This window comes from Triturus cristatus, chromosome 4_1, assembly GCF_964204655.1.
Source record: "Triturus cristatus chromosome 4_1, aTriCri1.1, whole genome shotgun sequence".
In the NCBI taxonomy this organism is placed as follows: domain Eukaryota; kingdom Metazoa; phylum Chordata; class Amphibia; order Caudata; family Salamandridae; genus Triturus; species Triturus cristatus.
This window is the reverse complement of record NC_140585.1, coordinates 24,096,431-24,119,517: the sequence shown is the minus strand read 5'-3', so window position 1 is coordinate 24,119,517 and position 23,087 is coordinate 24,096,431. Positions and strand designations below refer to the sequence as shown.

Genomic DNA, 23,087 nt, shown 5'->3' with positions numbered 1-23,087 from the left:
GTGGTGGATGGTCGAGATCTTTCTCCCCCTGTAGGCATAAGCGAAGGGTGTGATGACTTAGTGGTGGGCGTGGTCTGTGTTAATTTGAAAGTATAGATTTCTTTTTTTAGGTGTTATGGTAATCATGTTTGGAGCAGGGCCTTTCACCTAAATGGCCAGGGGCGGGGCAGGCCTATCGAGGCTATGAAAGAGTGGGGTGTGTCACTGACCTCTGCATTGAGTCAGAAACTGCTGTTGGTCATCGTGAATGGCAGGAGCTGGCCAAAGGGCAGAGGTCAGTGCAGCCTCCTTCCAGGTCAGGCAGCCAGGTCGGAGCATGTTGAGTGTTTTAATTTTGTTTACTCTACTCCTGCTTGAGTCCATTTTTTTTTTCCAAGGAAGAAGTGACGGAGATTGCAGTGTGCTCCTGGGCACACGAAATGAGAGAAGCCAGCAATATATTACCTGAGTCAAATAAGCAGCGTGTCAGCTCGGGTTTAACTGAGCACTCATTGATCTTTGGCAAAGCTGCCCAGTCCGTCCCTCTGTTCCTCCCACCAGGAGTAGAAAAACGTGTCCGAGTCTGCTGTGTGCTGCTATGTGGGCTCAGGGTTTGTAGGAGATCGGAGCTGAACACCCCTGGAGGAGGAGAATACAGCAGAAATTTGCTCGCCGGACGGAACAGCAAGTAAGTGAGCTCGATTTGAATTCTTATCTTTTTGCATTGCTGCCCAGGCTGACCCCGCTCTCCCTCATGCCAGTCTATACCTGAAGTGCCAGCCTGTGCCAGCGCTGCCACTGCAGTACGGACCCTCCGAGACTAAGAAAATTAATGTATTTACCAATGCTTGTTTTCAGTGTTGACCAGGCCGACACCGCTCTCCCTCATGCCAGTCTGTACCTGAAGTGACAGCCTGAGCCAGCGCTGCCACTGCAGTACGGAACCTCCGAGACTAAGAAACCTCATGCTTTAACCAATACTTGTTTGCATTATTGCCCAGGCTGACCCCGCTCTCCCTCATGCCAGTCTGTACATGAAGTGCCAGACTGAGCCAGCGCTGACACTGCAGTACAGACCCTTAAAGACTAAGAAACCTCATGCATTTACCAATACTTGTTTGCATTGTTGCCCAGGCTGACCCCGCTCTCCCTCATGCCAGTCTGTACATGAAGTGCCAGACTGAGCCAGCGCTGGCACTGCAGTACAGACCCTTAAAGACTAAGAAACCTCATGCATTTACCAATGCTTGTTTTCAGTGTTGACCAGGCCGACACCGCTCTCCCTCATGCCAGTCTGTACCTGAAGTGACAGCCTGAACCAGCGCTGCCACTGCAGTACGGACCCTCCGAGACTAAGAAAATTAATGTATTTACCAATGCTTGTTTTCAGTGTTGACCAGGCCGACACCGCTCTCCCTCATGCCAGTCTGTACCTGAAGTGACAGCCTGAACCAGCGCTGCCACTGCAGTACGGACCCTCCGAGACTAAGAAAATTAATGTATTTACCAATGCTTGTTTTCAGTGTTGACCAGGCCGACACCGCTCTCCCTCATGCCAGTCTGTACCTGAAGTGACAGTCTGATCCAGCGCTGCCACTGCAGTACGGAACCTCCAAGACTTAGAAATCTAATGCTTGTTTAAGACCTTCAATCAATCAATCAAATAAACTTTATTTGGTTTCACGTCGGAGAACCATAAAAGTTACAAAAATTGCATATACATAAAAAGAATAATATGTTAAAACATAATTTAAAAAGAAAAACCCCATACACAATTTATAAGTAGAACCCAGCCCTCAGCCTCCCAAATTAATCAGTCACCATAAAGTGCAATGTGCCAGGAGAACATATCTTCCTATTATGTTTACTTTATGGTGCAAGAAAAACCTTCAGAACTAATGGATCCTGCATAGACCATCCAATATCTAAACATCCATACAGGCCCTGGATTTCACAGTAGATTTTAAAAACCCCTCTATAAAAATAATACAATCCTCTTTCAACAGTTGAAGGTACATAAGGGCCGGACGGGCCTGATTAAAATTAATTCTTTTTAAAATGGGAACCAGGAAATGCCTTCGAGGGGTTTCATAAAACTTACATAAAAACATAAAATGCAGCAGATCCTGTGGAGACGGTCCGTCGCAGCCACAGGGAGCTGACACTTGACCTCTTCTGCCTCCGATAGGTCTAGCTATTAGAAGGTGAAAAATGTTCATCCGAAACCTAGTTAATAAGAACCTCTCATGTGTTGATAAAAACCCCATAAGATAAGGTTCCGTTGTCGGAGTTGTCTTGAGCATTAAAAATATACGTACACTGGGTTTCGACATCTCCTGCTCCTCCCTGGCCATTTTCCTTGAGGTTAAGAAGGCTACCCTGATTAGTTCCACATCTTTCTTAACAATGGATTCGGGTTTACAGAATAAATCAGCGCGCCATACCCCTTCAAGGCTACTTTTAATGTAATTAAGCCAAGGAATTCGGGATGCATTATCGAGGGACATACAGTCTCTAAAGATTATATGATTAAGAGTTAACTCCTTATTCAGCCAGCACTTCAACCAAAACACAAGAGGGTGCAAGGCCAAGATATCACTTAGGTAGGCGACCCCCAATTCCTCATGGGCCGCTCGGTTAGATATTCCGCGCGGAACACACAGCAGGCGCTTCAAAAAATCGTTCTCAGCCACCTGGAGGGAATCCGCAGCAATATGACCCCAAATTTCACTTCCTTAGGTAGCTATGGCCATGCTTTTGGCTTGATGAACTTTCAACATGGGTCCAAGAGGTTTCTTCCCTATTTTTGAGGTGAAATTAAATATTGCCACATGCGCCCGAGCCAGATCCCCCCCTTTTTGTCAAAATTAATGGACCCCATTTTAGATGGTCTTCAAAGAGAACCCCTAAATAGGAAAATACATTAGTGCGGGGGATCTTAGCAGGGCCAACGCTAAATTGGAAACTTTTTTTGGGTCGTTGCCCCACTTGCATTATATAAGATTTAGAATTATTTATTGCCAAGTCCCGATCCATCATAAATTTAGAAAATGCCTTTAAAAGAGATTGCAAACCTAGTGCAGTTCTGGATATAAGGACGGCATCGTCCGCATAAAGCAAGACGGGGATGCCACGCCACCCTACATGCGGGTAGTCTACCCAGGTGGTTCCTAAAGCAATATCCAAATCATTAATGTAGAGGTTAAACAGGAATGGTGCCAGGATGCAACCTTGCCGTACTCCCCTCTTAATGTCAAGGTCCCTGGTGACCCGAAGATCCTGAGAAAACCTGACGTTAGCCTTGGTTGACTTGTGCAAATCCTCCAAAAAGTTAACAATACTGTTATCCACCCCATTGCCCTCATGGACCACCACAATTTAACCCTGTTGACACAGCCAAATGCAGAGGACAAGTCCATGAAGGCAAGGTAGACAGTGCCGGGGTGGGCAACCGTATATGTGCTCAGTAACATAGATAAATTGAGACATTGAGCAACGGTTGAACGTCGCAACCGAAAACCAAACTGGACATCCGACAGGATCTTATGCTCCTCCACCCAAGTAGATAGTCTCTGCAAGATAATACGTCCTACAACCTTAACCACTGAGTCTAGGAGGGAGATTGGCCTGTAACAGTGGGTGCTATTCATGTTGCCCTTCTTAAAAACAAGGACTATGGTGGAAGAGGCCCAAGACTGAGGACAACCGTTCTTTGCATCTGCGTTCAACACAGACCCCAGTACCGGAGCCAGAACGAAGGGTCGGATTTAAACAGGTCCGGAGGGATACCATCTGGGCCCGGCGCTTTATTGGTGGATAGTCCTGCAATGCCTACCACAACCTCACCCTGTTCAAAAATCAATACAGGGGCATTAATATCCCACCCTTCATGGCAGATGTGCTCCGTAGGGCTGTAAACATAGATTTTTTAAAAAGCACCCATTCCTCCTCAGTGATATATGAGTCTAAAGCCCCCCCCCCTTTCCTGACCCAAAACGGGGCGATTCACAACACTCTAAAACCTAGAGCTGTTCCTGTGAGTGCTAGAATCAATCAGCTCCCTCCAAGCCTCCTCCTTCAGGCCACCCATCCGGCAAACCAGGGCTGATATATATTCTTTACGGCATGCACGTACCTCGATTTGATTTCTTGGTTTGGCTGACAGAGCATCCCTCAGCTTTTTCGCCACCCGAGAGCAATGAGAGTCAAACCATCTGGGGCCGGAAATAGCCGTTCTACCAGCCGGGACACTTAGGATTTCACCGACTTCACGCGATATGGATTCATACGCGCCAATGACTTCCCTGGGAGAAGAGCCTGCAGAAGTGCAAAGTACTAGCTCAGGAGCACAGGAACATTTACTTCGCTATAAAACTTGCCTGCGGAGATCTGGGACCATTTAAGTCGTCGTTTGCCATGAGTTGGTCTAAGTGAACCCCTGCTTGTTACCTCACCAATTCGTGCTGATAATGGGCCCTGCATACAGACACAAAGTGGGTTATGGTCACCATATTCGTTCTCAGCAATGTTAAAACCGTGAAATAAGGTTTGTAGGGAAGAAGAAATTAAAATGAAATCTATAAACGACCCCCTACCATTCCCTTTAAAAGGTGGCACAGAAAATATGGTGTGCGGGGCAGATAAGGACATCAAGGCCATCATGTCCAATTCATGTAACAAATCATTCAGCGATTACCCCTGGGCATGATGTTCAAAATGAAACCCCTTCATATGGGGACAACCCAACTTAGATATACAAGATAACATTGGAATATGTTATGCCTAGCAATGCTTGTTAGATGGGGTGAACGTTCTGTATGTAGTCATAATGTTCTGATGTCAGGGGGTTCTGTTAAAGGACAGTTGGGACCTCGTTGGCACTGGATGTGTGGAGCGGTGGCTCGTTGAACCTACAATTAAACTTGTTTTTTTATAACAAGTCTATGGACAATCCTATTATTTTAATAGGGCACAACATATTTTTGGCAACGAGGATGGGATACGAACCCACGCGTGCAAAGCACAATGGATGAATGGAGGTTAAAATCACCTAAAACCATAAGGTTATGTAAAATAGAACCAAAGGACTGTCTAATAAATGTGCCCAGGGTGGTGATGTTACAGGCACCAAATGGACAGGTCACAGAGATGTAAAAATTAATAAGTCCCCATCTAGTGTCTCCCTTTTTGGCTATCAGTGCCAGAATTCCTGGGTTTGTGATTGGCACAACCTGAATCTGACAATCAACCGCCAAAGATATATATACAACTAGACCTCCCTTGGGTCTTCCACTCGCCGAAGGAGTAGCTGGGACAAAGAAAGCCTTGTAACCTTCCAAAAATAGATCACAATCCACCAACCATGTTTCTTGGAGGCTAATTACAGGGAATTGCTTCACAAATTGCACCCATAATGGGTCTCGTAGCTTATTTGCCAACCCTGCAATGTTCCGAGATATAAAATTATTGGATATTTCTCCTATGGTCCTCTCATCTACCTCTATTGGGAGCTGAGTATGTGCAACAAGCTCATTATCTGAGAGCGTGGGGATCCTTAGTCAGTCACACTCCTCCAACCCTGTTTAAGCAGAAAATCTGTTATTTAGTTCCATCGAAGGGCAGGCGCCAGGCTGACCATCTGGTACAAGTGATGAGTAAACCGTGGTAATAGGCTGTTGCCTAGGTACCAGCCTATTTGACCACCCACCTCAAGGAGCTACCATAGGGGCGTTGTAATACATTTCCCTAGAAGAAATGGGTTTATAAAAGAAACCCAATGGGAAGGCCCTGATCACAGATCCAGAGTTAAAAGGAGCATGACATGTGTCCCTGGATAAGGTCCTACCCGCGTATGGGGGTTATCAAAGTTTACAATGACACTGTCACCGGTGCCCGTTTTACGCAAACTCCCAATCCAGCTCACCCTGCGGGCCATACATTTTTTTTTAGCCACACGGGCACCCAGAACGGTGTTTTGTGCAAACCAATGAATTTATTTATTTTTCAGCTGCCCGAAGTCTTCACTAGCCCCTCGGGGGAGGGAAGGAACACTCTCCAAAACCACTACATAACGGGTAGATTCCGGTGGCAGGTCTATTACTGGGAGACTCGTTGGCTGTATCTCCCTTTTCTCCAACCTCCCAACCCTTGGAGGCACAGAAGAACATGCTCTTAGGGGGGACTGATCAGTACAGGCTGGACTGTTATCCCTACTAGGCGCTGTGTTGTTGGAACTACTCTTTTCTGATGCCTGTCTGTTTGCAATAGAGCTAACAGATACGCCCACCCCCGTACCTGTCCCCATGATATTTCATGAATCTACACCAGACTTCAAGCTAGCTGCCAATATAGCCGGGGGTTTGCAGCTAACCATCTCCTCCATCTTTGTTAATCTGACTTCTACAAGACTTATTTTTTGCAGGATAGGTTCCAGTAAGTTTGACATCATGGTTTCAAGCCTGCCCCACAAGTTCCCCTCCTGTATACTATCGGAAAGCTGCCCAGACCCCATGTGAACGGTGGGGTTAGGGAGGCCCTCGATAGGTTCACTTACAGTATTAGCGGGTGGTACTTTCTTCCCCATTATTCTCTGGGCAGGTTTACTTTGATTCCTCGACTCTTCCTTTTTTTAGGGAGGGGTTCGTTAATACGATCCGTCCTAACTTTGGCTTTCTGCCCTCTGGTCGTAACTTTAGGTCTAACAGGGCTAGATGCAAGGTCAGTAGATGAGAAGGAGACAATATCTGTCACTGGATCCAAAACAGCATGTGGAGACTCACTAATCCTGGATGGAGATACTTCATGGTTTGACTCCACCAAAGATTCAGGAGTTGCAGAAGTTAGGGAAAGTCTACTCTGCGAGGGTGGGGGCTCAACAGACAGCCTTCACTCAGTAAGCCTGATCTCATTAATGAGGGCTGATTCCTTTTTTAACAGAAAAGCATCTAAGGTCCCTACCACACCCATACCTACACTGGGCTTAGTACGCTTACTCATATTAACCAAATATGTGTACACTATTATATCATCCAGGCAATACAGTACTGTTCCCAAACAAACAAAACCCCGTAACCAAGTTCTTAGAAAGGTAGCCCAGCTCGGTCTCTTACGGGCTTTATAGCGTGATAATCGCGCCTTGCCTCACGGAAGCTGATGAGAATGGGGCAATGCTGTGCACCCTGGGACACAGAGTACCACCAGGCTCTCGCAAGGGCTATAGTCCGTACACTGGTAGGTCCAGCTGGCAGAGAGTCAGAGCAGTAGCCCACAGCACAAACAACCTCAGTTCCCACAGTGAGAGAAGCCGGATAGCACGACCGTTCAGTCCAAGCTAATTAACAAATGTTTTTTCTTTATTTTTAAATTATTCCCAATCGACTCGACCACAAGGAGTACAGGTTGATTAAATCAAGGTTAAAGGACGGCTACGAGTGGTTAAACAATCAAGAATGGGGCTCACAGTACCTTTCAATTGGCTCCTGATGCTGGGTAAAATCCTCAGACCTGGGGGTTAGGGGGTGGTCCTGCCCTGCCTCTTCCTGTCAATGATGGGCAAGGACGGGCCTGCCCTTGGCCCAGGCTTGGCCTGGGCGCTGCCCACGCGCGTCCCATGCTACGGAAGGGGAGGTGCGCTTTTGGGGAATCTCCGGGTGCGAGGATGAAGCTGCTCTCTCGTGCCGGCCAGGGGCTGCTGGGAGGTGTAGTCCGCTCCCCTCATGGCGGTGAAAGTGAATGCAGAGCTATTCCCCTCACGGCGGAATGATTTTTAGCAGAGCCGTTCCCCTCACGGCAAGTGTGTAGCTCTGATTAGCGCATCCCTAAATCTAATCTAGAAATATAATGCATTTTCCAATGCTTGTTTGTATTGTTGTCCAGGACCACTCCACTCTCACTCATGCCAGTCTGCACCTGAAGTGGCAGACTAATCCAGCGCTGACACTGCAGTACGGACCCTCTGAGACTAAGAAACCTAATGCATTTACCAATGCTTATTTGCATTGCTGCCCAGGCTGAACCCGCTATCCCTCATGCTAGTCTGTACCTGAAGTGCCAGCCTGTGCCAGCGCTGGCACTGCAGCACGGACTCTCGGAGACTAAGAAACCTAATGCATTTACCAATGCTTGTTTGCATTGTTGCCCAGGCCGGCCCAACTCTCACTTATACCAGTCTGTACCTAAAGTGACAGCCTGAGCCAGTACTGACACTCCTCTATGGACCATCCAAGACTAAGAAACCGAATGCTTTTACCAGTGCTTGTTTGCATTGTTGCCCAGGCCGACTCCGCTCTCCCTCATACCAGTCTGTACCTAAAGTGCCAGCCTGACTGATCCAGTGCTAATAATAATAATAATCCACATTTGTAAAGCGTGAACAATCACCCGTAAGGGTCTGTAGGCTCTGGGGGCCGTCGGGAAGATTAAGCAAGTTATTGCCCAGAGTCACATGGTGCTGGGCTAAACTGCTGCTAGCACCAGGGATCGAACCGTGATCCCCAGATTCCGGAGACAGTCGCCCTGGCCACGGCGCCACACCTCTTCCCTTCTTGCCCAGACCAACCCTGCTCTCATGCATGCCAGCCTGTACCTGTAGTGCCAACCTGAGCCAGCCTGAGCCAGCGCTGGTACTGCAGTACGGACTCTCCGAGATTTGGAAACCTAATGCATTTACCAATGCTTGTTTGCATTGTTGCTCAGCCCAACCCCGCTCTCCCTCATGCCAGCCTGCACCTGAAGTGCCAGCCTGAGCCAATGCTGACACTGCAGTATGGACCCTCCAAGACTAAGAAACCTAATGCATTTACCAATGCTTGTTTGAATTGTTGCTCAGTCCAACCTCGCTCTCCCTCATGCCAGTCTGTACCTGAAGCACCAGCCTGGGCCAGCTCTGACACTGCAGTACAGACCCTCCAAGACCAAGAAACCTAATGCATTTACCAAGGCTTATTTGCATTGCTGCCAGGGTTAACCCCGCTCTCCCTCATGTCAGTCTGTACCTGAAGTGCCAGCCTGAGCCAGCACTGACACTGCAGTACGGACCTTTAGAGTCTTAGAAACCTACTGCATTTACCAATGCTTGTATGCATTGTTGCCCAGGACGACTCCACTCTCCCTCATGTCAGTCTGTACCTCAAGTGCCATCCTGAGCCAGTGCTGACAATGCAGTACGGACCCTCCAAGACTAAGAAACATAACACTTTTACCAATGCTTGTTTGCATTGCTGCCCGCGCTGACCCCGCTCTCCCTCATGCCAGTCAGTACCTGAAGTGCCATTCTGAGCCGGCGCTGGCAATGCAGTACAGACTCTCGTAGACTAAGAAAGCTAATATATTTAATAAGGCTTGTTTGCATTGTTGCCCGGGCCAACCCCGCTCTCCCTCATGCCCAAGTGTACCTGAAGTGAGAGCTTGAGCTAGTGCTGACACTGCAGTACAGACCCTCCGTGACTAAAAAACCTAATGCATTTACCAATGCTTGTCTGCATTGCTGCCCGGGCCAACCCCACTCTCCCTCATGCCCAAGTGTACCTGAACTGAGAGCTTGAGATAGTGCTGACACTGCAGTACAGACCCTTCGAGAGTAAAAAACCTAATGCATTTACCAGTGCTTGTTAGCATTGTTTCCCAGGCCGACCCCATTCTCCCTCATGTCAGTCTGTACCTGAAATGCCAGCCTGAGCCAGAGCAGACTTTGCAGTACGGACCCTCTGTGAGTAAGAAACCTAATGCATTTACCAATGCTTGTTTGCATTGTTGCTCAGCCCAACCCCACTCTACCTCATGCCAGTCTGTACCTGAAGTGCCAGTCTGAGCCAGCACTGACAATGCAGTACGGACCCTCCGGGACTAAGAAACCCAATGCATTTACCAGTGCTTGTTTGCATTGTTCTCCAGGCCGACTCCGCTCTCCCTCATGCCATTCTGTACCTAAAGTGCCAGCCTGAGCCAGAACTGACAATCCTCTATGGACCCCTTCGAGAATAAGAAACCTAATGCATTTACTAGTGCTTGTTTGCATTGTTGCCCAGGCCGACTCCGCTCTCCCTCATATCAGTCTGTACCTGAAGTGCCAGCCTGACTGAGAGTGCTAACACTGCAGTACGTACCCTCCGAGACTAAGAAACCTAATGCATTTACCAATGCTTGTTTGTATTGTTCCTCAGACACACCCTTCTCCCACTCATGCCAGTCTCTACCTGAAATGCCAGCCTGAGCAAGAGCAGAGTTTGCAGTACGAACCCTCCGTGAGTAAGAAACCTAATGCACTTACCGATGCTAGTTTGCATTGTTGCTCAGCTCAACCCCGCTCTCCCTCATGCCAGTCTGTACCTGAAGTGCCAGCCTGAGCCAGCGCTACCACTGCAGTACGGACTCTCGTGCATTTACTAATGCGTGTTTGCATTTTTGCCCAGGCCCTCCCGCTCTCTCTCTCATGTCAGTCTGTACCTCAAGTGCCAGCTTCAGCCACATTGCAACTGCAGTACAGACCCTCCGATACTAAGAATCCTAATGCATTTACCAAAGCTTGCTTGCATTGATGCCCTGGCCAACCCTTTTTCCACTCATGCCAGTCTGTACCTGAAGTGCCAGCCTGAGCCAGCACTTGCAATGCTGTACGGACTCTCGTAGACTAAAAATATCTAATGCATTTACCAATGCTTGTTTGCATTGTTGCCCAGGACGCTCCCTCATGCCAGTCTGTACCTGCAGTGCCAGCCTGAGCCAGAAGTGACATTGCAGTACGGACCCTCCAAGACTAAGAAACCTAATGCATTTTCCAATGCTTGTTTGCATTATTGCCCAGGCCGACTCCGCTCTCCCTCATACCAGTCTGTACCTGAAGTGCCAGCCTGAGTGAGCCAGTGCTAACACTTCAGTACGGACCCTCCAAGACTAAGAAACCTAACGCATTTACCAATGCTTATTTGCATTGTTGCCTAGGCTGACCCCGCTCTCCCTCATGCCAGTCTGTACCTGAAGTGCCAGCCTGAGCCAGCGCTGACACTGCAGTACGGACCCTCGGTGAATAAGAAACCTAATGCATTTACCAATGCTTGTTTGTATTGTTGCCCAGGCCGACCCAGGTCTCCCTCATGCCAGCCTGTACTTGAAGGGCCAAACTGAGCACTGTGCTGACACTGCAGTACGGACCCTCCGAGACTAAGAAACCTATTGCATTTAACAATGCTTGTTTGCATTGTTGCCCAGTCTGACCCCACTCTCCCTCATGCCAGTCTATACCTGAAGTGCCCGCTTGAGCAATGCGCTGACACTGCAGTACGGACCCTCCAAGACTAAGAAACCTAATGCATTTACCAATGCTTGTTTGCATTGTTGCCCAGGACGCTCCCTCATGCCAGTCTGTACCTGCAGTGCCAGCCTGAGCCAGAAGTGACATTGCAGTACGGACCCTCCAAGACTAAGAAACCTAATGCATTTGCCAATGCTTGTTTGCATTGTTGCCCAGGCCGACTCCGCTCTCCCTCATACCAGTCTGTACCTGAAGTGCCAGCCTGAGTGAGCCAGTGCTAACACTTCAGTACGGACCCTCCAAGACTAAGAAACCTAACGCATTTACCAATGCTTATTTGCATTGTTGCCTAGGCTGACCCCGCTCTCCCTCATGCCAGTCTGTACCTGAAGTGCCAGCCTGAGCAATGCGCTGACACTGCAGAACGGCCCCTCCGAGACTAAGAATCCTAATGCATTTACCAATGCTTGTTTGCATTCTTGCCCAGGCCGACCCTGGTCTCCCTCATTCCAGCCTGTACTTGAAGTGCCAACCTGAGCACTGCGCTGACACTGCAGTACGGACCCTCCGAGACTAAGAAACCTATTGCATTTACCAATGCTTGTTTGCATTGTTGCCCAGTCTGACCCCACTCTCCCTCATGCCAGTCTATACCTGAAGTGCCAGCTTGAGCAATGCGCTGACACTGCAGTACAGACCCTCCAAGACTAAGAAACCTAATGCATTTACCAATGCTTGTTTGCATTGTTGCCCAGGCCGACCCCACTCTCCTGCATGCCAGTCTGTACCTGAAGTGCCACCCTGAGCCAGCGCTGCCACTGCAGTACGGACCCTCCGAGACTAAGAAACCTAATGCATTTACCATAGCTTGTTTGCATTGTTGCCCAGGCCGACTCCGCTCTCTCTCATCCCAGTCTGTAGCAGAAGTGCCAGCTTGAGCCAGTACAGACACTCCTCTATGGACCCTCCAAGACACAGAAACCTAATGCATTTACCAATGCTTGTTTTCATTGTTGCCCAGGCCGACACCGCTCTCCCTCATGCCAGTCTATACCTGTAGTGCCAGCCTGAGCCAACGCTGACACTGCAGTACGGACCCTCTGAGTCTAAGAAACCTACTGCATTTACCAATGATTGTGTGCAGTGTTGCCCAGGACGACTCCACTCTGCCTCATGCCAGTCTGTACCTTAAGTGCCAGCCCGAGCCAGCCTGGGCCACATCTGCCACTGCAGTACAGACCCTCCGCGACCAAGAAACCTAATGCATTTACCAAGGCTTATTTGCATTGCTGCTAGGGTCAACCCCGCTCTCCCTCATGCCAGTCTGTACCAGAAGTGCCAGCCTGAGCCAGTACTGATACTCCTCTGTGGACCCTCAGAGACTAAGAAACCTAATGCATTTACCAATTCTTGTTTGCACTGTTGCCCAGGCCGACCCTGCTCTCCCTCATGATAGTCTGTACCTGAAGTGACAGCCTGAGCCAGCGCTAAAACTGCAGTACGGACCCTCTGAGACTAAGAAACCTAATGCATGTACCAATGCTTCTTTGTATTGTTGCTCAAACCAACCCCGCTCTCCCTCATGCCAGTCTGTACCTGTAATGCCAGCCTGAGCCCACGCTGATACTGCACTATGGACCCTCCGAGTCTAAGAAACCTAATGCATTTACCAATGCTTGTCTGCATTGTTGCCCAGGACGACTCCACTCTCCCTCATGCCATTCTGTACCTGAAATTCCAGCTTGAACAAGCACTGAGACTGCAGTACGGACCCTTAGAGACTTAGAAACCTACTGCATTTACCAATACTTGTCTGCATTGTTGCCCAGGATGACTCCACTCTCCCTCATGCGAGTCTGTACCTTAAGAGCCAGCCTGAGCCAGCTTGGGCCAGCTACAACACTGCAGTAAAGAACCTCCGAAACCAAGAAACCTAATGCATTTACCAAGGCTTATTTGCATTGGTGCCAGATTCAACCCCCCTCTCCCTCATGCCAGTCTGTACCTGAAGTTCCAGCCTCTGCCAGTGCTGGCAGTGCAGCACGGACCCTCCGAGACTAAGAAACCTAATGCATTTACCAATGCTTGTTTGCATTGTTGCTCAGCCCAACCCCACTCTACCTCATGCCAGTCTGTACCGGAAGTGCCAGCCTGAGCCAGCACTGACACTGCAGTACGGACCCTCCGAGACTAAGAAACCCAATACATTTACCAGTGCTTGTTTGCATTGTTCTCCAGGCCGACTCTGCTCTCCCTCATGCCATTCTGTACCTAAAGTGCCAGCCTGAGCCAGAACTGACACTCCTCTATGGACCCCTTCTAGACTAAGAAACCTAATGCATTTACCAGTGCTTGTTTGCATTGTTGCCCAGGCCGACTCTGCTCTCCCTCATATCAGTCTGTACCTGAAGTGCCAGCCTGACTGAGAGTGCTAACACAGCAGTACGTACCCTCCGAAACTAAGAAACCTAATGCATTTACCAATGCTTGTTTGTATTGTTCCTCAGACAAACCCCGGTCTCCCTCATGCCAGTCTGTACCTGAAGTGCCAGCCTGAGCCAGCGCTGCAACTGCAGTACGGACTCTCGTGCATTTACTAATGCTTGTTTGCATTTTTGCCCAGGCCGTCCCGCTTTCTCTCTCATGTCAGCCTGTACCTCAAGTGCCAGCTTCAGCCACATTGCAGCTGCAGTACAGACCTTCCAATACTAAGAATCCTAATGCATTTACCAAAGCTTGTTTGCATTGATGCCCGGGCCAACCCTTTTTTCACTCATGCCAGTCTGTACCTGAAGTGCCAGCCTGAGCCAGCGCTGGCAATGCTGTACGGACTCTCGTAGACTAAAAATATCTAATGCGTTTACCAATGCTTGTTTGCATTGTTGCCCAGGACGCTCCCTCATGCCAGTCTGTGCCTGCAGTGCCAGCCTGAGCCAGAAGTGACATTGCAGTACGGACCCTCCAAGACTAAGAAACCTAATGCATTTGCCAATGCTTGTTTGCATTATTGCCCAGGCCGACTCCGCTCTCCCTCATACCAGTCTGTACCTGAAGTGCCAGCCTGAGTGAGCCAGGGCTAACACTTCAGTACGGACCCTCCAAGTCTAAGAAACCTAACGCATTTACCAATGCTTATTTGCATTGTTTCCTAGGCTGACCCCGCTCTCCCTCATGCCAGTCTGTACCTGAAATGCCAGCCTGTGCTAGCGCTGGCACTGCAGTATGGACTCTCGGAGGCTAAGAAACCTAATGCATTTAGTAAGGGTTGTTTGCATTGTTTCTCAGCACATCCCCGCTCTCCCTCATACCCGTGTGTACCTGAAGGGACAGCCTGAGCCTGCGCTGACACTGCAGTACGGACCCTCGGTGAATAAGAAACCTAATGCATTTGCCAATGCTTGTTTGTATTGTTGCCCAGGCCGACCCAGGTCTCCCTCATGCCAGCCTGAGCAATGTGCTGACACTGCAGTACAGCCCCTCCGAGACTAAGAATCCTAATGCATTTACCAATGCTTGTTTGCATTCTTGTCCAGGCCGACCATGGTCTCCCTCATTCCAGCCTGTATCTGAAGTGCCAACCTGAGCACTGCGCTGACACTGCAGTACGGACCCTCCGAGACTAAGAAACCTATTGCATTTACCCATGCTTGTTTGCATTATTGCCCAGTCTGACCCCACTCTCCCTCATGCCAGTCTATACCTGAAGTGCCAGCTTGAGCAATGCGCTGACACTGCAGTACGGACCCTCCGAGACTAAGAAAACTAATGCATTTACCAATGCTTGTTTGCATTGTTGCCCAGGCCGACTCCACTCTCCCTCATGCCATTCTGTACCTGAAATTCCAGCTTGAACAAGCACTGAGACTGCAGTACGGACCCTTAGAGACTAAGAAACCTACTGCATTTACCAATACTTGTCTGCATTGTTGCCCAGGACGACTCCACTCTCCCTCATGCAAGTCTGTACCTTAAGAGCCAGCCTGAGCCAGCTTGGGCCAGCTCGGACACTGCAGTACAGAACCTCCGAAACCAAGAAACCTAATGCATTTACCAAGGCTTATTTGCAGTGCTGCCAGATTCAACCCCGCTCTCCCTCATGCCAGTCTGTACCTGAAGTTCCGGCCTCTGCCAGTGCTGGCACTGCAGTACGGACCCTCCGAGACTAAGAAACCTAATGCATTTACCAGTGCTTGTTTGCATTGTTGCCCAGGCCAACTCTGCTCTCACTCATACCAGTCTGTACCAGAAGTGCCAGCCTGACCAGTACTGACACTCCTCTATGGACCCTGCGAGACTAAGAAAGCTAATGCTTTTACCAGTGTTTGTATGCATTGTTGCCCAGGCCGACCCCGGTCTCCCTCATGCCAGACTGTAACTGACGTGCCAGCCTGAGCAATGCGCCAACACTGCAGTACGGACCCTCCAAGACTAAGAAACCTAATGCATTTACCAATGCTTGTTTGCATTGTTGTCGAGGCCAACTCCGGTCTCCCTCATGCCAGACTGTACCTGACGTGCCAGCCTGAGCAATGGGCTGACACTGCAGTACGGATCCTCCGAGACTAAGAAACTTAATGCATTTACCAATGTTTGTTTGCATTCTTGTCAAGGCCGACCCTGGTCTCCCCCATGCCAGCCTGTACCTGGTGTGCCAGCGTAAGTAATGCGCTGACTCTGCAGTACAGACCCTCCAAGAATAAGAAACCTAATGCATTTACCAATGCTTTGTTGCATTGTTGCCCAGGCCGACTCCGCTCTGCCTCTTGCCAGTCTGTACCTGAAGTGCAACCCTGAGCCTGCCTGCCACTGCAGTACGGACCCTCCGAGATTAAGAAACCTAATGCATTTACCAATGCTTGATTGCATTGTTGCCAGGCCGACCCCACTCTGCCTCATTCCGGTCTGTACCTAAAGTGCGAGACTGAGCCAACGCTGACACTGCAGTATGGACACCCCGAGCATAAGAAACCTAATGCATTTACCAGTGCTTGTTGGCATTGTTGCCCAGGCTGACCCCGCTCTCCCTCATGCCAGTCTGTACCTGAAGTGCCAGACTGAGCCAGCGCTGACACTGCAGTATGGACACCCCGAGCATAAGAAACCTAAAGCATTTACCAAGGCTTGTTTGCATTGTTGCCCAGGCTGATTCCGCTCTCCCTCATGTCAGTCTGTATCTGAAGTGACAGCCTGACCCAGAGCTGACACTGCAGTACAGACTCTCGGACACTAGGAAACCTAATGCATTTACCAATGCTTGTTTGCATTGATGCCCAGGCCGGCCCGCTCTCCCTCATGTCAGTCTGCATCTGAAGTGACAACTTGACTCAGAGCTGACACTGCAGTACAGACTCACGGACACTAGGAAACCTAATGTATTTACCAATGCTTGTTTGCCTTGTTGCCCAGTCCGACTACGCTCTCCTTGATGCATGTCTGTCCCTGCAGTGCCAGCCTGACCCAGAGCTGACACTGCAGTACAGACTCTCGGATACTAGGAAACCTAACGCATTTACCAAGGCTTGTTGGCATTGTTGCCCAGGCCGACCCCGCTCCCCCTCATGCTAGTCTGTAGCTGTCTGGTATGTTTTGTTAATAAATATCTAAAGCGCACGAATACCCTGGGGAGTCTTGGCGCTGATTCAGCATAACAATCACGGAGCTGAGGAGAAGACTAAGGGCCTCATGTAGGTAGCCAAATACCGGTCGGTAACGGCCGATTTTCGGTAATTATACCGTTACCGACCGGTATTTTGGCTTTTGGTATGTAGGGGGAGAATTTCTGTATTCGGAATTTACCGAATCGGTAAAATTACCGAATCGGTAAAATTACCGATTCGGTAATTTTACCGCTTCGGTAAATTCCGAATACAGAAATCAGATGTAGGGGGACTGTGTGGTGTGTGTGGGGATTCGTTATTTACCACCAACTAATAGTTGGTGGTAAATGACGAATATGTGTGTAAATGCATTATTTTGCCCGTAGATGTGTGCAATGTGGCAGACACACATGCCCTGAGGGCATGTATGTGTGCCACATGTGCACACATGGCCGAATCAGGGGTGCAACAGGGTGTCAATGTGACACCCTGCCACCCTTGCATGTGCTCCCCCATTACCGAATCGGTATTTACCGATTCGGTAATGAGGCATACCTTCCCATCAATGGGAAGGTATGCCTCATTACCGATTCGGTAAATACCGATTCGTTAATTACCGAATTATTCCGAATCGGTAATATTTACCGACCAATTACCTACATAGCATTTACCACTTCATAAATACCGAATCGGTATGATTCGGTATTTATGAAGTGGTAAATGCAAGCCCACCTACATAAGGCCCTAGATGCTTTAAGCAGTTTCCCAAAGATCTGCAGGGTGGGAGCCGCTCTGATGCTTATCGGCAGCCTGTTCCAGAGTTTAGAGGCTTCTGAGGCAAAGCAACTACCCCCGATTTGAGTCTTTTGAATCTGGGGCGGATGATCATCACGGCACTTTTAGATCGTAAATACCAAGCTAGGGCTTGTTTGAGATGGACGGGGCCTGAGTCATGAAGAGCTTTGTAGGTAAGCCAAAGCGCCTTGAATATAATTCGATTGCTTACTGAAAGCCGGTGGCGTGCCTTGATGGCTGAGGAAACGGACTCGAATCTTTGTAAGATCAAGAAGAAGTCTAGCAGCTGTGTTCGGGACACTCTGCATTCTTTTCGAGGATTGCTTTCGGAGATTTAATTATAGTCCACTACAGTAGTCCAATTTGGTAGGATTGACAGTGTAAGGACCGTTTTCCTGATGATTCTAAGGGTGTTGAAACTTGTAGAAATAACTGAGTTAATGTGTTTGCTAAAATTTAAGTAACCGTCTATTAGGACTCCTAGATTTTTCACGCCTATGTAGCGCACATGCGCTGCGTAGGAAAAAGACCTTTTACAATCGATTCAGTTTTGCAGTCAAAAACGTTCACGCATTGCATTGCTTTGAATGGCAACGCGTGCACGTTTTTACGATTCCCTTGCGGGAGCGTGCTTTGAAACCGTCTGTTTGTAATTAACAGATGGTTCCTGCTCGTTCCCGCAAGGGAAACAGGCGCAGGCCCCCTCCTCTCTCCCCTCCCCCTGCTGCCTCTCGTCAAATTATTATTGTTTTTTTTACTTTGAGCGCAACGCGCTCGCGCTTGTTTTTCATTTAATCAGGAAAGGCTGTTATTCACAGCAGAGCCGCGCTTTGGGGCGCAAATGTAGACGGCTGCCTGTGGAAATGCACCAGCGCAGCAGGCGGTTCGCTGCGCCCCAGCCATCAATACACAAGACAGCCAGGAGCTGCATTGCCTCATTAAGGGAATTTTACAGAGCGCGGGGAGGCGAGGCCGCATTGCAGCGAAGGGATGACATCATCTCTGTCCCTGGCAAAAAAAAAAGATAAGGAACCGAAATAGCACTCTCCATCTCCAGCAATCACGTGACGGCAGGAGGAGGAGGGGGGGCCTTGCCGCCTCCTCCCTCCCCTCCTTGCATCAGAGCTAATGGAGCTCACGCGCACCGTGTAACCTGCTCGTGCCAGGGCCCGGCACATCACCGAGACAGCCACAGGCAGCAGACTTCCTGCTACTGCCGGGGCGGGCTGGGTCCGGGAAAGTAGGCCTGCGGCTAAGGTGGGGTGAGAAGGGGGCCGGGGGCAAGCCGACATGCTATGAGCACCTTTCAAAGGAGGAAGTGGGCGAAGAACATACGCTTTGGGGTAGAATGCTAATTAGAGAGAAGATGGGATTCATTGGTCTATTCCTAGCAACCAGACACGTAACTGACATTGTGTGACCCAGGTCAAATATACCTCACCTACGTGTGCGCTTCGACCCTTTTCAGGCCCAAGGGGCGTGCTGAGCACAGGCAGCATGTTGGCACTGAAATAACACAAGCAGCGGCCCCGAGCAGCCACTAGGGATCATGAGCTGAGCCAGTTTAGTATTGTTTTTGGACATGCGTCACTCTCCTCAATCACTCGTTCACCCACAATTCAGTGCAAATGGCAAATCAAATAATGATAGTGAGCATTTATACAACTCACTACACAAACTTTCCGGCTTTTGCTATTATTATTTGCCCAACTCTGTGTAACTCATTTTATCGACATTGATAAGGATAAAATGCAGAATAGACGATCGCATTTGAAAGTGGTGCATTCTGATTCCTGCAGCAGGTGGGCAATGCCCTGAGCTACAAGGTGCATTTTTCTTCCCTTCTGGTGAGATTTTCTTTGCATCACTCCCACTGAAGGAGTAGATGGAGGCAGTTCAGTTTGTAGAGTGTGCATTCCAAGCAGCCAAGCATACGAAGGCTTGTGTCAGATAACTCCACATCACCCTGAACCAGACTCGAATCAAGGATCTTTCTTTAACAAGACAGCACCACACCTAAAAGCAACTCCTTGCTAAACACCAAGGCCAGAAGCAGTTGTGTCGCAGTGATATGGAGCCATATGCTACCCCTAACAGCAACATGGCGCCCAAGGTCACGTGACTTCACCTAAATGCACACACACTGCTTCTTGTCCTTTTCTTTTACAGTTCGATGACATATTTGATTGACATAAGACTGAGGACTTGTTTGCCCAATACCTGATATGTGTGAGTTGAAAGTGTTTTTCCAATTTACTCCAGCCACATGTGGGAGCTCAGGCGCTATTTTTTAAAATTATTTTTAAAGCAGCTTTAGACGTGTCAAACATGGAAAGCCCAATATTGCTGGAAAAAGACAATGACGCGAGTTGTACCTGAGTCTAATCCTGCTTAGGCCCGCAGTGCAGTAGGGATGGTGGAAGCCGGATCTCAACCACAACGGGTGGGAGAGTGGCGTCATGCCTCACTGTGAAGATGCAACATAAAGCAACCCTGTGCAACTTACCCATCGGGCTGTGTAGTATGTACTGTGAGGTTAAAGTACTTTCTCTTCTCATAAAAGTGAGCTGAGCATTGACCGGACGTTACCTCATTGCATCTGTTGGTCGTCTTTTGCATTCTGGGTCTTGCCCCACATAAGTCTCTGTGTAGTCTCCGACTGCTCTCCCTCGCCTGAGTCCATGGTGGAAAGGGTTGTACTCGGTCCAGACTGCAGAGCCGTAGTAGGACATATCCCAGGACACCAGTGGGAAATGACCCCCCAGACTCCCTTCCTTGGACGGATCATTCTATGATCACGATCTATATCCAGCAGTCCTGTCAGAAGAGCTCTAAATTATCTATCAGACAATATCCTGAGCAGCGCAGGACATGGCGCAATCTCTCCTTAGAAGCATTTAATGAGGTATTCTTCCCGGAAGCAGTAACTCGCATCATGGAAGTATCTAAAAAGTTGGAGGTCTTTAATACCGCCTTAGAAACAGCTTTTGATGCTGTTATACTAAAAAAACAGGGTTCCTTCCAATGGCGGCCCTCTACCCCCTGGTATACGGAGGAACTAAAAATGGAAAAAGCCATATGTAGGCGTTTGGAAAGAGCTTGGCGAACCAGTAAGACCTCTCAAAACAGACTTCTCTATAGACAGACTCTATCCAAATATCATCTGAACCTAAAAGCAGCCAGGCGCCGGTTCATCATTCGCCAAATAGAAAACGCCAGCAACATCCCGAAAACCCTGTTTGGGATAGTAAGGGACTTTGTCTCTCCTAAAGTCTGTAGACAGTCGCCAATGGAATCCCAGGAGTTTTGTAACTCTCTGGCGACCCACTTTCATGAGAAGATAGCTAAAATCTATGAGAATTTCCTTCCACTAGTCCCTCCTGACTTTGTATATCCTACCAAATTAGAGGAGCAGGACAAGATAGTAACTAGCTCCCTATTCAGCTTTGATCTGACCTCGAGGGAGGAGGTCACTAAAGACCTAGCTGCTGCCAAATCCGGGTCGCCATCAGACCTCTGTCGGCCAAAAACTATGGCGCTTCTAGCCTCGAGCTGTGCCCCCGTAATCCGAGATACATTTAACCATTCCATTCAAACTGGTACCATCCCTACCATCTGGAAAGAGGCGTTTGTACTCCCAATACTTTAAAAAACCACTGCAGACCCTTCAATCCTTGGCAAGTTCTTACCTGGAAATTACCATATCCTGGATCCATCGCAGTCGGGCTTCAGGCCAGGTTTCAGTACAAAGACCGCCATTTTGGCGGTGACCGACTCACTCAGGCAGACAATCGATGCAGGAGGCTCAGTAATACTGATCCTCCTACATCTCTCCGCAGCTTTTGATACCATCTCCCATTTAAAGCTGGCGGAGAGACTGCTCTCCTGTGGTATCCAAGGAACAGCCCTGATGTGTCTTCAACACTTCTTGTCTGAGAGAATCCAAACTGTTATGTTAGGACCATACACCTCGGCGAAAATGCATCTCGACAAGGGTGTCCTGCAGGGCTCTTGTCTGAGCCCAACTCTCTTTAATATATACATGACTCCCTTGGCAAGGATTGTCGAGCAGCTTGGTTTCGAGATCATCTCGTATGCTGATGATACGCAGCTTATGTTTACCATCGGATCAAACCCAGAGCTTGACAAAATCCACTTTGCCACTCGCATGCTCGCCATCTCCAACTGGATGATAGGAAACTGTCTCCAGCTGAACCCAGAAAAAACGGAGGTTATGTTAATGGGTAAAGCCACGGACATCTTGTCGGACGATGGGTGCCCTGCTCAGTTGGGCACAGCCCCCACTCCCAAACAATCAGTAAAAAACTTAGGTCTAAAATTGGACCGGGCTCTGACCATGAAGGATCACATCGCGGCCAGCACTAGTTCATGCTATTATAGCTTACGGCTACTTCGAAAAATCCTTCCCTACATGCCCACTCTCGCACCGCAGGACCCTAGTCCAGGCAATTGTAATTAGTCGTCTGGACTACGGTAATGCTTTGTTGGCGGAAGTGGGAGAGACCCTACTGGCCAAACTCCAAGTAGTACAGAACACTGCAGCTAGAATGATTCTAAATCGTCCTGCAGGTTCTACCTCGATTCCATTGCTCAGGGACTGCACTGGCTATCAGTGACGAAGAGATCTGTGGTCTCACATATAGTGCGGTGAATGAAAGAGGCCCCCTTTACTTGCCAAAGAAACTCTCAAAATATTCTTCCAGTAGGAAACTCAGATCCAGCACCCTGGATCTCCTTCAGGTTCCTCAAATTCGTCTCACTCGCACCGGGGGTAGAGCCTTCTCATATCTCGCGCCTAGATATTGGAATGAGATCCCCCAGCTTTGCGTAAAATTACAAGCTACAGTATTTTTAGGAAACAGCTGAAACGTTCTTGTTCTAACTGACTTATCCTTTCTCTATCTTGGTTTTTCTAATCCTCAGAATACAACATCTAGGCAGCGCCGAGATGCCCAGGGTGATTTGAGCGCTTTATAAAACACTTAACATAACATAACATAACATCCAGCAGGGTTGGGTCCCTGTAAACTCTGTCTGCCCTGTGGCCGCCTGAAGGGGCCTGAGAGCATCTTTTCAATGTACCCGCAATACAACAACACAGCTAGAAAACCTTGTGGATTTTTTGCAGTCTCTGAATTAAAATGACTTAATTTTGTTTAGCTCTTAATACTAAATATTTACAATTTGTAAATGACCAATTTTACTAGTACACAATTTAATGACACTCAATTTAACAAACTCAAGTTTGTAACGTTGAAAGACTCAGTTGAGCTCGACAGGTTTTTAACTTGTGACCTGCAAGTCAAGGCAGACCTCTGAAGCAATATCTGGGAGAATATGTAAATTGCCATTGTATTCCAGCAATATATTAATATAATATTAATTCTATAAAACAGCTACCTTGTTCACATTTTAAAAGGATCCGGGAAGTACTAAATAGTCATATA

At 48.6% G+C, this 23,087-nt stretch overlaps 1 protein-coding gene across 1 annotated transcript in view; it reads left to right on the top strand.

Moving 5' to 3' along the window:
• The first annotated feature begins 387 nt into the window (after positions 1–387).
• LOC146839350 (lectin-like) overlaps positions 388–23,087 on the top strand; it is a 276,100-nt gene continuing 253,400 nt past the window's right edge. Inside the window, exon 1 of the mRNA XM_085651343.1 lies at positions 388–667. The gene's annotated coding sequence lies outside the window, so the exon portion shown is untranslated. The remainder of the gene's footprint in view (positions 668–23,087) is intronic.